This window comes from Corvus kubaryi, unplaced genomic scaffold (assembly GCF_017639235.1).
Source record: "Corvus kubaryi isolate FWS band 111438036 unplaced genomic scaffold, C.kubaryi_AGA036_p1.0 37353, whole genome shotgun sequence".
NCBI classification, from domain to species: domain Eukaryota; kingdom Metazoa; phylum Chordata; class Aves; order Passeriformes; family Corvidae; genus Corvus; species Corvus kubaryi.
Window position 1 is genome coordinate 705,785 of NW_024581115.1, and position 13,849 is coordinate 719,633.

Consider the following 13,849-nt stretch of genomic DNA (forward strand, 5'->3'; position numbering starts at 1 on the left):
GCTCCCGCCCTTCCCCGCGCTCCTCCCGCCGGGGCAGCCCCGCGGCCCCGCGCACCGAGGGGGCGGCGCGCCCCCTGCCGGCCGCTCCCGGCGCTGCGCTGCTCGGAGCGGAGCGAGGGTCGAGCCGGGACCAGGGGGCCAAACCCCGCAGCCAAAGCCCGCCGACAAATCCCGCGGACAAACCCTGCGGCCACCCCGCATCACCCGGCGGCGACACCCGCTCCGCACCCCGCACGCACCGAAGATACTCGCTGCTGGCATCTCCCTACACTGCTCCCTGCGTATCTCCCCTCACATCTCCTTGCACTGCTCTCTGCATATCTCCCCACATATTTCCCTGTACATCTCCCTTCACTGTTCCCCACACGTTTCCCTGCACGTTCCCTGCACGCTCCTCACACATTCCCCGCACATCTCCCTGCACATCACCATGCACAGCACCCTGCACTGCTCCCTGTATGTCCAGCCTTCCCCTGAACACCTTGAAGGGGACATGGACACCTTGTCTGTATCACAGGAATGTTGGAGGACATACTCTACCCTTCCATATGTCCCAAGTCTCTTCATTTACATCTCCACTAAAGCTGGGTGAGTACACCTATATGGCCGAGAAAACCTGGGCACAAAGCACAGCTCTACCGTGCATAGATAGATTGTGTAGTTTCATTACAATACACTCAGTTGTTTTAAGGAAATGCCACAAGGACCTGAAAATTTTTAGCTTCTTTTGGGAAGACTTCTGTGCTCATGCATGATGTAATTGTGCGCTCATGCGTGATGTAATTGCGTGCTCATGCGTGACATGCATGAGGTAATTGTGTGTCCATGCATGACATAATTGTGCCTTCATGTATGTGGTAATTTTGTGTTCATGCATTATATAATTGTGTGTTCATGCGTGAAAAAATCAAAGCTAACAGCCAGAGGCCTCATCTTTTAAATCTTTGGGTTCAGCACCCAATGCACCTCTCTGTCACCTACACCACATTTTTTTCCTGTATCTATACTGAAGACAAGGCAGCCCCATGTTTGCATTGTTATGGATGTGGCAAGTGACCCTACCTGGCCTATGTGGAGAGAATGCCAGAGAGAGAACTTGCTCTGCCATGGAACTGCTCTCGATCAACACTTCTGCACAGAAGAACATGTTCCTTGGCTATCAGCCTGATGAATACGTAGAGCCAAGGAACATTGTTTAAAACTGATAGTAGAATGCAAAGTGAATCATGGACCATGGGCAAAAAGGTTGGAAGAGGAACAGAGCTCCATGAGCCTTTTGAAAATAAGACATTCTGGCACAAGGTAGAGAAATGAAGAATTTCGTGACCATCTGGAATGGTTCTGTAGAGATGATGTCCAGAGAGTACTGGTAGAAATTAAGACTTCCCAGAAAGGTGTAAAAGACACTAACCTTTTCTCTGGTGAAGGGAATAGATGCTGTAGAAATCACTTAGGTTGAACAAGAAAAGGCCTCAACAGCTTTTAGGAAATAAGAGACTGCTACTCTTACAGGATGCAAGTTACATCTGCCAACTTTATACTCTCATTTTTTTTCTTTTTTAAATACTTTTTTTGATCTGTCTCTATCAAGTAGCTGCTCAAAACCCCACAGAACAATTCTGAGAACAAGAAATTCACAGCAAATAATGTACCTATGTGTTTGGAAGGAAGAACATGAGCCAGGGAATGGAGTTCCTCCCTAACTGAGCTGATGGCACCTTGCTTCTCTGATGTCCTGAACAACTGCTTAATTTGCTATTTTCAGCAGCCTCAAAACTTGTTGTCTCTTGTCTTGACCTGGCCCCCACTGGTACTGATGTGAAGCGCCTCTTGATTTTCATGAGAGCAGAGCAAGACTTTCACACAACATTTTTGCCCAGCAGGAGCTCTTCTGCTGGGAGCCAGATCCCACGGGACATGCTCAGCTGCTGGCAACCCGTTCCCGCTTCCACTGACGCCCCTGGCAGCCCTGTGGTAGTAACAGGATAAGGCATATTTCAGGCAAGTCTTCACTTGGCAGGAGGTACTTCTGTACCTGAGAAGGTCAGGTCTTAGGACTTCATCTCCTCTCACAAATACCTGCTGGCTGCCCTTCATGGTGTGCAGAATCCATGCACAGGGAATGCATGAGTACACCCCCTGCCTGGATGGGAGCTGGGAAGAGGATTAGCTCCGCATACAGCTCAGATATAATCACAAGCATATCAAGTTGTAAAGCATCACAACTTACACAATTCTGAAAATAACCATTTTGTTTCAAGCTGTTTGGCAGCCAAAAGGCTAATATATTAATAACATTTGACCAGCAATAGCCCAGAACAATAACTATGGAACAACAGATTCTATCACTTCTGGAAATAGCCCTCTTTGGAAAAAAAGAAAACATTTTCACAAGAGCCACAAACCAGATGGAGTAGCTTCTTTAGAGGTGTTCACAAAGTGGAAGCCTGGTGTGAAACCTCTGAAGTCAGGAGGGATCTTCTGTGGGTGGGAGACTGCCCTGCCTGCTGCTGAGTGGGACATGGACCCTGTGGATGCTGCTTGGTCCAGTTGAATACATGCATTAATCTGAGTCTATCTTTCTCAATCCTGCCTGTGTTTATGCAGTACCTTTCTCTGCCAGTAGATCCATTGGTTTGTTAACTCCTGCATGTGGCACTAAGCAACATGTGAGCAAGAATGGCTTGTAGCCAACAGCTTGGTATTCTGGCATCTGACCTTGTTAAGAAAGAGACTGGATTGTCAAAGATATTAAACTTGAGCACAGTGTTATGATAGAAATACTTGAAATCCACTGATTGCACAGGATGAAATTCACTGGTCTTCACTTGAGAATACCAATCCATGCCAGAGACCAGGGTCAGATTTTTTTTTTTTTTAATCAGAACAGTACGAATAGCAAGTTTTTGATTAAAAGTTCAGAAATGTGCAAATACAACGTACTTCAAGGAGCTGGCCTGACCCCATGTACCTGTGCAGGAACACTGAGCAGCCAAGTTCATCAAGGATGCATAGAAAACTGCAGTCCCTCCTCTGAGATCTTTACTAGAACCTGGTGGTTCACCTCAGAGCAGCCACATAACACCAGTGAGCTGCAGCCTCCAGTCACTGCTCAGACAAGCTCTGCTTCTCCACTCACTGGCCAAGGCTCTGCCTGTCCAAAGAACCTCTGGCAAATCATCCATACAAGAGGAATGCCCTACCAAAAATTGGGCCTTCATATTTAAAGCATGTGTGCATATACTGGAGAAAGGAGAAAATCACAGGACTAATGAGCTATGATTAAGCTCAGAAATAATGGTTTCCTGTTCTAACACAGCGCTCTGTCTCTTCTTAGTACAACTACCTCATCCCCAATTGTGTCTATTAAAGACAATTACTGGGGGAGACAGATATGTGTAACCAGATGTGGAAATAACAGTGCCATACACAGTTTAAATTCTTTGGGCCTGAACAAGTTACATTTTTAAAAAATTGTGTGTGCACTGTGGAGCAGCTGTCAATGGGGAAATCCCCTTAGCCCACTCTAATCCTACGTTCCACAATCCCCAGGGATTAAACAAATACACTAACATTATTTGCTGTAATGCTCCCTTCCTGGAGGGCTTCAGCCCATGAAATCCACTCCAGCATTTGCAAGTGCCAGTTGTGAAATAGGATGTGCACATTCTATATTTGGTAGCTCACAAGTACCCTTTCAGTTGGGTCCAGAGTGATGAAAGGACAGGAGTCAGGAATTCAGCCCAAGCAAGTCTCAAAGGGACCAGGCTCAGGCTTGGAGTTCATTTCTCACTGTGCAGGTCTTGCACAGGCACTGAGGCATTGAAGTGACTGCTGAGAGGGGACAGTGATCTCAGGACTGCTTTCCTAAAATTAAAGATGCTGCCAAAGTATTAGTCCTCCTATCTACACTCTGGAAGTATGAAATGAGGCTTGAAACCCAGCTACACCAGTAGAGCCTCACATACCTCCTGCTTTCTTTTCCTATGATGAAATATGTGTTCAAACCTGGGTACAATCCCTGTGAAATTAGTGGCAAGGATTCAATTAATCCAGGTACATCATCCTCACAGTCCCAATAAGGGCAGTGGCAGTGCAAACTGCACAATGCCATCGAACTCCTGTAATCATCTGGGTTCAATTGATGGCCACAATGCTCAGCAATAACACATACAAGTTTCAGGCTCCCAAGGACCCTCTGACATATTTGCAAGGCTGGCTGATTGCTCCATCTCTTGCTTAAGCTTCCCATCCAAGTTTATTACAGCTTCTTCAAAGACAGTAAACATTACATTCTATATTAGGCTGTCCTTGCCTTGAATTCATATACAGTTTAAATTCTTTAACTTGGGTGATTGTACCAACTCAGCACTAGTTTGAAGCACCGCTGCCACAAATGAGCTGGCAAGGCACAGCCCCAGGGAGCACCCTCTGAGGCAGCCACTGCTCTTAGTGCAGGAGATGGTTTGGCCCCGTGTCCTTCAGGCACAGCAAACAGTAAAACTTCAGAGGCAAAGCAGTTTCACAGAATAGCTGAGGCTGAACCTTGTGAGGTCACCTGGTCCCACCCGCTGCTCAAGCAGGCTCACCTAAAGAAGGCTGCCCAGGGCTGTGTCTGAAAGGCTTTTGAATTTCTCCAAGGATAGAGACTTCACAACCTGTTCCAGCACCAGTCCCCCTCACTTGGAAAAGTCTTTCCTTATGTTCGAATGGAACCTCCCGTGCTTCAGTGTGTGCCCTTTGCCTCTTGTCCTGTTTGTTGCTGAAGCTTTTGCACTGACATGATGCCTCAGGCTGGCCTCTGAGTCTGGCTTTGTCACTGTAATCACCAGGCCCGTGGAGCTGTATTGTGCAGAATGCAAAGGCAATTCCTCTCCATGAGATTCAGAGAATTGCTTAGGGTGGAAAAGACCTTTCAAAGTCCAATGTTAACCCAGCACTGTTAAGTCCACCACAAGCCATGTCCCGAAGCAACACATCTTTTAAATCCCTTCAGGGAGGGTGACTCAACCACTTCCCTGGGCAGCTCATTCCAAGGCTTGGCATCCTTTTGGTGAAGAAATTCTTCCTACTATCCAATCTAAGCCCTCCCTGGTGCAACTTGAGGACATTTCCTCTTGTCCTATTGCTATATTAATCCAACACCTGACTCTGCTCCCATGGCACTGCATTTACAAACATATCATTTCATCAGCTCAAACAGAATTGTTTTCCAGTTTACAGAAAGATCATCACAATAAAAGCTATACTCATGTTACTGCTCGTCATCCTGCAACAGCTTGCTCACTGCAGTGAAGTTCACTCAGTGATACAGGCAAGAGTGTACTCACACAGATAAGGAGAATCCTGCACACAAACATGCCAGGCCCAGGCTCTGAGCCTCTTTTTCAATTTTTTTTTTCATACAGTTTACAGCCAGGAACATGAGGAAGTACTTGAGAGGGAGTCAAGGAGAGGAGCAGGGCTTCTGTGAGCAGCAGGCCCTGTACTGCTGAGGTTAAACAGGCTCCGAAGAAGGCATTAGTAATCTCCCATCCACTCCTCTTGCTCCTCCCTCCCTGCATAATTGCAGCTCATTTGAGACTGCCTGGAGTGTCAGCTGGCATTTTCTGGGCTCCCCAGAAGCAGTAGCTGCCATTCAGCACCACTTTTTCATCTCAAATCTGTTTCACAGATTCCCTCGGGAAGATGAGCACTGCTCTGAACTACACCCAGAATGGCAGTGAGGACTCCCACTCCCTCTCCTGGGTGCCCTCGAAGCTCATTCACAAAATCCTGCAGCCGTCATTCCCACTGGTACCCCAGGCTCCCAGAGGAGCAACAGCATTGCTGGTGCTGGGCCCTCCATCCACCCTGGTCAGGGAGGAACACCCTAACCTGTCCATTAATATCTAATTACAGATGGCAGTAGCAACCTCAGGGACCTCTGTAAGAGCTACTACTCCTGTACCAAAGCAAAAATACAACTGGGTTCCTCATGGGGGAACTTCACAACTGCTCCCCTCACGTTTCTGGAGAAGGGGACACCATGATTCTGCCCCTCAAACACAGGATAAGGATTCTCACTCTGCCTTTCCTACAGTGCCATAAACAGACTTTTCAAGGGGAAAAAAATTTCTTATTTCCTATCTCACTGTCATTTTTAAAATTACTGAATTCTGTAGCATTCAATGGTTTACTATTCACAAACACGTACCTGCTCCTCTGGCAGAACAAACTGAGTAATTTCTGTTTCTGCTGGAGCCTTCGGCATGCAGACAAAAACATTTTTTATTCATCAGTGGTAAAAGGCTACAGCCATTTGACTTTAAACACAGCCATGCTTCTGGGCTCTCTTCCAGGAAGTCTGTGTCACCCAGGCTTTAGATCGATATGTTTGTCTGCAAAGTCACCCTTTTGATCCGTAATTTTTCATTTTGACACAAGAAATGCCTTTTGGTCAAACTTCAGCACTACATTAAATTCCAGGCATAATGGAAATGGGAATCACATTGCTATAGCCATGTGAAGATTTCCACAGTTTGGGGTTTATTTACTCATGGGTTAATTTACTCTGCCATATATTTGGGACTCAGACAATGCTGCAAATACTGTTCTGCTGCCTCATCTGAGCTCACTGTCTCCTGCCCAGTTTGGGGTGGTCTCACTGGCAGTGGCAGCTTTATAAAACACTTTGTATGTTTCGTTGTCCAACCTGCAGGAAATGTTGTCGTGGTTTCAGACTGAGGACATGGAGCATCCTCCCAGCCTGGTCCTGTTGTTCACCTCACAAAGGCGGGTCTGGGCTGCTGGGACAGCCCCTCACAATGGGAGGGGAGCTGTGCCCGGCTCATGGCCCAGCTGGCTCAGCCTCGTCACCCCTGGCACACCATGCTCTGTTTGCACAACTCAGCACAGGCCTTTTCTTTCCAAGGTCAAGGTTTCAGGACATGGGTGGATGGTTTTTTTTTTCCTCTATCTTTTTTTTTTTTTTTTTTTTTTAAGGTGCCAGGCATCCCATGGAAGGATAACCCAAAAAGCAGGAGAGATGGGGAAATGATCCAACATGCTATTAATGCGAGAAGCGGGTTTGCCCAGCCTTCCCTGCCTGGCTCCACACAGCAAGGTCGGAGCAAGGCTTTCCAATGATCTCACTGCTATTTCTAACCAGACACAGCTCCTGTTGTGTTCCCAACACACTGGTTTTTGGTTGCTGAAGTTTGACCCGAGGGAGGATGCAACAGACACTCAGGAGAGTTGCAAAGCGCTGAAAGTGTTATTATAATCCAAACAAAAGCCATTATTTTTAGTCCCCATTCATATCTTAGCTTTCAAAAGCAAACATTTTCTGTCAGCCTCTCAAAAATACATAAAATACATAACTCAGAAATACTGCTAAAACTGAAATTTTAGAAGAAATGCTGTTAAAGTTGATTAATTTTTACACTTATTTTAAAGCAGTCACGAAAATGTCTGGATTCTGAATAACTGGTTTGACAAGCCAGAGAGGTCAGAGAACTCTGTATTTAATATGGCAAAGATTTTCAGCAGTAACACATCTTTTAAGTACATTAATTGTAATATATTTTTATTACACAATTAAAAGGGCCCTCATTTTAATCCTCATTTAATAGCTCCTCATTTCATCGAGGTGTTATATTTAGAGGGAGGCAGCTCAGTTTTTCTGGAAAAAAAATCAAAGATCTTAAAGCAACTCAAATGGGCCACCTAAAAATTTTTATGTTTTCAGTTAGGACTTGTGTCCAAAATAAACAACTCTTTTGTCAACTCACCAAAAAACCCCAAGCCAAACCCACCTCCAGCACAACTATGATCAGATCATAAATGTCTCGATTAAAGTTCATTGGCTGGCACTTCAGGACTTTAGCTATTAATTAAAGCCAAAATCAAATTTATTGCCTGAGTGAGTAAGAAGAGGGGGTGGGAATTTGGGAGGTGAGCAAACATGTGGCCTGCCCAACACAACCCTGCCCTGAAGACAGCAACAAGGGCAGGATGGCACACACAGAACTGCCTGTTCCTGAACAGAAAGGATCCGGTTGTGTTGCTCCATGTGTGTTGTTCCAGAAGTGAAGATGCACAACAGCAATTCTGGGACAAGGCTCTCCTGTAGGCCTCTCCCTGGGAATTCAGCACGGAGCCTGTGAAGGACCTTCCTCACAGACACACAGGAGCTAGAAGGGAATATTCCAGTTCTGCAGAGACTGAAGTTAAGCAACTGGTAAACTGCCTGGATGTGTTATAGCCACAGAGAACAGTAGTGCCAGAGCTTTATTAAAATACCTGGTTCACAGTCCTGGGTTCGTGGCACACGTTTGGGCAGGACCTGACTGCTCAAGTTTACAGGATGGAAAACCTGCTTCAGGGAGAACCTTAGTATCACAACTGGTTTTGACCAGAAACAAACCCACAGACTTCTGAAAATCTCTTCAAAAGCTTCAAGATGGCTTTTGAACCAGTAGAAACATTTTGGTTTGACATTCCAATGTGAGACGATGTAGGGGGGGGAAATCAAAATAGGGTGTTTCAAAGCTGGAACTTTCATCCTCAAAAGCCTCCAATAAAGGTGATGGGATTTTGACAGCACTCTATTTTGCAAGTAAAATAGTGTCTACATTTTTCTAAACAAGTTCTAAACTGCGTTTCCTGTTTTTATATCAAAACATACTATGGCTTCTTTTGTGGCTTGCTAATAACATACTGCACAGCCATTTTGTACAGACCTCCCCAAACACCTCATGCACACACACTTCCAGCCCCTGCTGAGAAAGGCAAACAGCCTCCTGCCCAGTCAGATCCAGGCCAAGTGTGGCACAGGAAACAGCAAAACCAGCTTTTTCTTAAGCATCAAAGAAAGCAGCAAGTTGTTTGGAAGAGGCTCCTCTGCTCTGCCCAGATAGCTGGCTATTCCTGATTTTGCAATACAGTGACTCTGCTCTTTACATATTTTAAGCTGTCTGAAAGTAGCAATAACCGAAGTGATGTTACACAGAGGCAGAAGAAATGCCCTCGCATGTGTGTCATGCTTTGCACAGACCGATAGATTAAGAAGCAAGCAATCAGGGTCCATTCTTGTGCAAATGGTACAATCTCACGGAAAGGGTGGTCAGACATTGGAACAGGCTGCCCTGAAAAGTGGTGGAATCACCATCTCTGAAAGCATTAAAAAATGTGGATGTGGCACTTGAGGACATAGTTTAGCAGTGAACATGGCAGCGCTGGGTTAATGGTTGGACTCTATGATCTTACAGGGCTTGTCCAACCTTACCAATTCTATGATTTTAACTGCATTAAGCTTTTCACAGCTGCATTTGCTTATTGCAGGATTCGGCCTGTCTATCTGTGAGAAGTACATCAAACCCAGCACCTGTGGAGAAAGCACCAGCAAGAAGATTCCTCACACCCGAGCGCACCCAACACTTCCCCTGCAGCATCACAGCGCAAATACCAGCTTTGGCTGTGATTCAGCCCGTTCAGGACACGGGTCCTGAGGCAAAACGCCGAGAAGTGTCCTCTGCAATCCCGTGGTGCTGGGGAACACCGGGACCGGCGCTCGGGGGATGCTCACTCACAGGCTACACCGATGCCACCCGCGGGCTTCCAACGCGTTCGGCGGCACAGACACGCGGGAGCCGGGGACACCCGGCCGGCCGCACGGGGAATCTTTCCCCGTGACCCGCGCTCTCCAGCGGGGTTCTGGGGCCGCATCCCCGACTCCACCAGCAAAAATGAGCCGCAAACGAGGCGGCGTCCGCGGCCTCCCCGCGGTGGGGCTGCCAGCGCACCGCGCTGCCTCGGCAGGCACGGACGGGGTTCGAACCCGCGATCTTCGGTTTACGAGACCGACGCCTTACCACTTGGCCACCGCGCCCGACGGGCTGGCTGCCTTTGCGCGCCGCCAGTGGAAGGCAGCGAGCGGCGCGGGCGGGCCGGGCCGGGCCGGGCCAGGGACAGGGACAGGCCCGGCCGGGAGGGCGGCCCGGGGCGCTGCCGGCGGCGGGACGGGGCGGGACAGGGCGGTCGGATCGGGGCGGGACGGAACGAGGCGGGGCGGAGCGGCTGCGCCGTGCGGGGGCTCCCGCGGGCAGGTGAGGACGCGGGGCGGAGCGCCGGGAACGGGAGCGCGGGCGGCCTCTGCCCCGCGTCCCTGCAGCGGCACTCCTCGGAAAGCTCTTCCCGCTGCCGCCACCCGCGTCGTGTCCCCGGTGGCCCCGAGCGCCGCTCCTGCGACACAGCGGGCTTCCTGGTGAAGCTCTGCTTCCCTTCCTCTCGGTGTTTCTCAGGGCAGAGGAACGCGGTGCATCACTGCGAAATCACAGGGCTGCCTCAGGAAACAAACAGCAGCTGCTCGGAATGAGAGAAGTCCTGCCAGGCTCACACCTCCAGCCCTGTCGCTCGGCAATGCTCCGGCACCTGCTCCCTGGGCAGGATCCCCCGGGGCAGGAGCCAGCCCTGCTCGCTCCCGCCGAGCCGCACCGGCCCGGTGGATCACATCTCCTAGGGCACACCGGGGGACGGCGGGGACTGTCCCGGCACGGCGCAGTTCCATTCCGGCATCGCCACCCGCTGCCTCCTGTCTCCCTGAGAGCCAAACAGCGGCGTTTCCACCCCTTCCCTTGGGACAGTATCAGGCAGTCTGTGTTTCCGGATATTCAAACTGAATTTTCACGTTTTACATCAAACCCATTATGTTCTGTTTCCATAGTCAAATCACAGTAGCATAAATCATAAATACAATACTCCATCATTAATATTTCCTCCTTTGGGTTTCCAGCTACCAAATGTTTAGTCTTATGGCTAATGCTTGGTTAAAACCCAAGAAATGGATCAGCTCTCATTTTTATCACCATTAGCTGTAGGGCAGGAGGGAAGAATTTAAAGGTTGTGGTTCTGAACCATTATTTAGCTTTGCATTGAAATTTTTCATCCTGCTTTCTAGTTTTCAACCAATGCTGGGCAGCAGAAAGTAATCTGGTATTTTTCTGGCTTACATACTCCTCCTGAAAACTACAAGCCAAACCAAACAAAAAAAATGCAAAAAAATCCAGGCACAGTTAGAACCAATCTGACATAATAGAATCACTATTTTTACTTTATGCTATGAATTTGTAACCAAGCCCCACTGTCTGTCGAATCAGATCTGAGTTACACAACCTTTATTACAGGAATGCATCCTGCATTCGCAGTGTGCTCCTTGCTCAAATAAACCAACCAGGTGAAGCCTGATCAACTCATTCCAGAGAGGAACAGTTGCTTTCCTGAGGGTCCCATTTTTAGGTCTTCATACAAATACTGCACCAAATCTACCCCAAAAATGTAAGGTTTACTTTTTGAGGCTACAGTCATTTGGGAAGTCAGCATCTCAGTGATATTCAGAGCCCAAAACCAGCAGGATGGCAGGAGCTGTTGGGGTTGCAGTACTTGCAGCTGTTTTTCAGCCACGTCCTGCACTCTCTGTGGCCCAGGACTTTACATTTCAGGCAGCGAATGTTGAACCACATCCCTCTGCACAGGACAGCCCTGGCAAGGCTCCTCTTCCGTCCCCAGCTCTGGCAGAGTCATGGGAAGAGCCCGGCTGTTTTCTGTTGCAGGGAAGTTCCTCTGTGCCCACAGCCCAGCCCTGCTGCTCCCTGGAATGGGGCCATTGAGAGGGGGCTTCGGGGCTGCACCTTCAATCCATATTTACACAGTATTTCCAAGAACAAAAGCAAACCCCTCTGCTGCTGCTGCTTTTCTTCAGGGCATCCCCCCATTCATTGCTGTGCACAGCCAGAGCTAAAGGACAGGCTTGGTCAGGGGTTATTTCTCTGTCACGCTGGACAAATGCTCAGTCTGACCAGAGGATTCCTGAAGGGCTGACAGCAGCCCTGCCCGGTGACCGCTCAGGTTTTAAATAAAAGCCTCAGCACGTTAAGAAAAGCCACAGGGTGGCCAAGAGATACAGCGTTTCACAAAGCACAACCAGCAATTTGCTCCAGTATAACAGGGAGAGAGCGACTGCAGCCTTTCAGCCTCTGAGTTCTATTACTTCTGTTGGTGCCACAGCCCAGCTCTTCTCTGTCTGTTCAGCAACAGTCTGTACTTGAGTCACAATCCCTGTTACACACTATCACATCAAAATACAAACTGCATCGTCCATCTGCTAAGGCACAAAGATCTCAGTGTAAGGGAAATTCGGATTTAAGCACCATGCCAGAGGACATGCTGACATACTATCATTGCAAAGTCGTTTTAAAATCACCATTAACCCAAATAGTTATGGTTATACAACTGGGACAGTCTTCAATTTACTGGTCATATGCTCTATCCTCTATTTGCATCCAAAAAGCAGTTGGCTCTAAGGACAAATTTCATTCTGAGTTATGCAAGCTAGGAGAGTCCCTGCTGCATTGCATGTATTAAAAGACATTTAGAGTGGAGTGACACATCCCAGATCCCAGTCTGCCATCAGAGTCGGGACAATGTAGAAACATGGGCCATCAAGACCAGTGAACAGAGCAAGGGAAAACAATCAAAGTCATGGCTTTGAGACTGCTATGCTGAAGAAAACGTGTCAGCCAAGACAACCTGAGGAGATCAGAGCCTGCTGTCAGACTACAGGAGTTGACTCCCATGGGATGCATTTCCTCTTTGTAACAGCTCTCCTTGTCACTGCCCAAGTTCTCAGGAGTCAGAACTCCTGCAATGTTTCCTACTCTACCCCATTTAGCCTCTCTCTGGCTCCAAACCCACTTTCCCCCCACAAAAGATCAGAGCAAGGCAACAATCACCTCCCAGGAGTTCTGAGCTTTAATTCCTGGTTGCAAAATGACCCAAGGGTCTTGGGTCTCCCCAGCCCAGTAAGAACAGCATAATTTGCTAGAAACTATTACAGACTTTGTGATACGTAGTGTTGATGATTCCTGCCCCCAGAGTAACAGGCGATTTGCTTTCCCACTGCGTCTTTCTCATGTACCAGTGAGTAACTGCTCTGCAAGTAGGTCAGTAGTACAGCACATTATCCTGAGCTGCTGAGATTTGGGAACAAAACTGCTCCGTGCCTCTCTGGTGAAGTGGTTTAGCATACACAGTAGGGAGTTTTCTTTGAGCCTGCTGTTATAAATCTGAATATCCAACATCTCATTGCTGGGAGGGATCTGGGAACAGAGAAGCCTGAGAAGATAACACACAGGTACATTGCTGCATGGATTATTCATACAGTATCTTTGCTCTGATTCCCTGAATATCCCCCGAATATCTGTACCCACTGTGAGAAAAGCTGCCTCACAGCCTCATGGGATGATACTGTAAAAGACATACACCAGGTTTAGAGACTACTGTCAGTCAAATGAAAGCTGTTTGGTACAGTATGATCACTTGAAGACCATAAAAAAATTTTTTAAAGGAGGAAATTTGCCCTGCAAGGCTTGAACTGATTAGTGAAGTCTTTTCAAAATTCCCTTTCCCTTTCTGCCTTGCTCCAAGCCCAGCTGAAGGCAGAGATCTTAACACCTTAGACTCTGCTTTGTATTTTAAATAATACGCCACAGGCTTGGTTCCCTGGCTTTACACCCTTCACTATCTTTCACACAGGTGCAAAATGGTCACATTTTGTTATCCCAATGTCTTGGTTTGAAAGACAGGTGTCTGCCAAGGAAGATGGGAACCTCTGTTGGAATGGAGAATATGACCCCCTTCCCTTCAAATTATTATAATATTGAAATTAGGGGGCTTTCAGGCAAAGAGATGGGAAAAGCAAGAACAGTTCTTTTCTAGAATGTGTATGTACAGCGGCAGCGACAACAAACCAACCGACCAGAAACCCCAGTGAACGGCCTGCTCCCGCTCGGGGAGCACCTTCCCCGGCGGT

The 13,849-nt window shown here is 47.9% G+C and overlaps 1 non-coding gene across 1 annotated transcript; it reads right to left on the minus strand.

Annotated features, from left to right (window-relative positions):
• Positions 1-9,799: 9,799 nt before the first annotated feature.
• TRNAT-CGU lies at positions 9,800-9,871 on the minus strand. Its single transcript has one exon. It is a non-coding gene; the product is annotated as a tRNA-Thr (tRNA).
• Positions 9,872-13,849: the final 3,978 nt, after the last annotated feature.